The following is a 2,926-nucleotide window of genomic DNA, read 5'->3' as shown; positions in this document are numbered from 1 at the left end:
TTGCCTCCTTCCACTGGAATTCCTAGGTGGTGGCCGACCAGCCCCAGCTCCCAGCCCAGGAAAGCTGCCCACGTTGAGACCACCCTACCCCAGAACCCCCTACCTGCTCCACCCCTGCCTAGGGCTCCTCCAGGTCTGTGGGCCACCCCCCCAAAATGGCACAGCTGCCCAGCCGGTTCCCTCATCCTCACCCGGTTAAGGACTCCAGAAAAAAGCTCTGAAAACCTGGGGCCGGGTGACCAGCTGCCCCAGGGAAGCCCCGCTCTACCCTGCCCTCCTGCTGGCCCTTGGCAGCCTTTAGGGCTGCTCCGTGTGTGTGTGTGTGTGTGTGTGTGTGTGTGTGTGTGTGTGTGTGTGTGTGTATGTGTTTGGGGCGAGGAACCCACACTCCTGTCTGCAGCCTGCAGGCCCCCAATCTGTTGCCTTCCTCCTCCACTGCCCTCCCTTAGCGCTGGCCCCTCCCGCCTCCCGTTCATAGCTGCCTCTGAGGTTGGGGCCAGGGCAAGGCTGAAGCATCCTCTTCCCCAGCTCCCCCAGGAGGATGGGCACGCTGCCGCATGTGTGCACACACAGTATTGACCCGGCACTCGAATGCATGCAGACGGCCAAATGTGTGGGTGCAGACACACACACGTGCACAGATGCCACCACCCAGACACACAGAGCCAGCCCCCATCAAGCACGCAGACCCACACACACGACAGCAGACACATGCCTGTGGACCCCACACTTGGCCCTGTGTAACATAGATGCACAGGGACCTCCACACACACTCAGACCCCATGGGTCTTGTCTATGCCAGTCCTGTCTGTGTGGCCACCCCAGTGAAGTGCCATCCTCAGCCCCCTGCCTGGGCTGAGGGGCCAGAGGCTGAGGGGTCTGAGCCGGACTGCAGCTCTGCCCCTGCCGCTCTGGTCTCTCCTTGCCACTTCTCTCCCAACCTTGGTCCTCGCTGTCACCAGGATGGAGGCGTCATTCCCCTCTGCAGGCTCAGAGCGGAGGCCCTTCCTGAGGCCATGCCCTCTTCCAGAAACGCTGTCGGGTAGGGTACAAGGCCAGACCCCCGCCTCAGGTGGAATCATCACCAACCAGCCCAGACAATCGTGCTGGGGCTGGGGGCTCCTGCTGTAGTCGCTCCTTTGCTTAGGGGGGGCCTGGGATAGTCCCAGTGGTCTCACCAAGGGTCTGGGCCTGGGATGAGGGCTGTGTGATCTGCCACTGGGTAAGGCCGGGAGCCTGGGGACCCCACACCCCCACCCCTGGGCCCCAAATGAGGCTGAAGCCATCAGGGTGGTCTGGGTCTCCTCACCTGCTAGCTGCTCAGAAGCGGACAAGTGGGAGTTTTGATTGGGCTGTGGAGGTGACAGGCTGACATTTGGAGGACAGGGAAGGACCACCATCCTGTGGGGTCCAGAGCTCTCCCCCTGCCCAGCCCCCACCACTCTCTCTGACTGTAGGACCAGCCCTGCCTCCCCCATGCCCGAGCCCAGCCGGATGCCTGGTCAGCAATTCCGGTCAGAGTTGGCCACAGCCAGGGAGGGCACAGGGAAGAGGACCGGAGTGCCCCAGGTGGGCAGGAGGAGGGAGCGCCCAGCTGGCTCAGTAAGAAACCCAGGGGCAGGCTTGGGGAGGAACTTTCCAGTTAGAGGGAACCTGCAGGGAGAGTAGTGGAAACTTCGGGGAGGGGCTGCAGGCTATGGGGCTCTCGGAGGAGCATCTGAGGGGGGGGCTCCACCTTGATAGTACAATGCCCAGGTGGCCCATATGGCCCCGGAGGGGCGGGCGCAGCGTGTGGGTGTCCACTGAGAGGAACTGTCCAGGGACAGCCAGGAGGAGCGGGGATCCTGAGAGAGGGGTGCAGGGAGAGGCGGGAGCCAACTGGCGAGGGGTGTGGGACCTCAGCTCGCCCAGCCTGGGAAGCATTTCCAGGGTGGAGGCCGGACGGGGCTGGGAGCCAGCACTTCCCCCGCCGGGGGGAAGGTGGCACAGGGGGGGTGGGGGTGCGCTTCCTCAGGGTCAAATTATTGGGGGAGGAGCTGCCGGGGACACCGTAGCTCCCGGATCCCCATGCTCACGCTCCGAGGCTCCTGCACCAGCGGAGCAGTGACAGAGTAATTTGCAGCTGGCCGGCTCAGCGCCTGCCTAATTCTCAATGACACCGCTCAGCTGCCCAGGGCTCGAGCTGTCACAGCCAATTAGCCCGCGGCCGGGAGGCGGGGCAAGCACTGCTGGAGGCGGTGGAAGCCGAGGCAGGCCAGGGGTGGGGGCTGGGGGGTAGCCTTTCCCTCCTAAGGGCCAGCCCCCAAGAGGGGAAGGCAGTGAGCCCAGCTGCGTCCTCCTGCTGTCCCTCTGGGCCTCGCTGCTCCAATCCAAGGTTGGGTGTCCCGAGGCAGTTCCTACCATCGCTGGCCCCACGGGCAGGCTCCTGGCCTCTCTGGCCCTGGGTGTCCCCCTGCCACTGCACCTCCACCCCACCAACCTGCACCTTCTCAGCCTGGCCCCAGCTCCCAGTGGACAGCCTTCCTTCCCTCCCTCTCCTCCCGTGGGCCCATCCCTCGCTGCCCCCCTCAACACACACACACACAGAAGGCAAGGACTCTACCCAAGGTCACTTGGCAGGGCCAGCTGGACTCCGGAGGCCCTGGTTCCTCTGCTAGGGAGGGTCTTGAAGCCCCTTCTCCTACAGTGTCTGTACCTCCTCCTCCCACCATCTCGGACCCAGGTATGTCCTGGTCTCCTCTTCCTGGGCAGGTGGGCAGCCCTGCCCTCTGGGAATCTGGGCCAGACACCTGGGGAGGGGGTCCCTCGACGGACCACAGCCTCTTGCCCAGTTCCTGGCACAGAAGCTCCAAAGGGAGCAGCTGGTGACTTGGGGGAGGGGGGTAGCCCAACACTCCCCTGGGGCACGGGGGCCCACCCAGGTCCC

Source organism: Propithecus coquereli, unplaced genomic scaffold (genome assembly GCF_000956105.1).
Source record: "Propithecus coquereli isolate 6110/MARCELLA unplaced genomic scaffold, Pcoq_1.0 Scaffold28, whole genome shotgun sequence".
Classification (NCBI taxonomy): domain Eukaryota; kingdom Metazoa; phylum Chordata; class Mammalia; order Primates; family Indriidae; genus Propithecus; species Propithecus coquereli.
Note: the sequence above shows the minus strand (reverse complement) of the source record.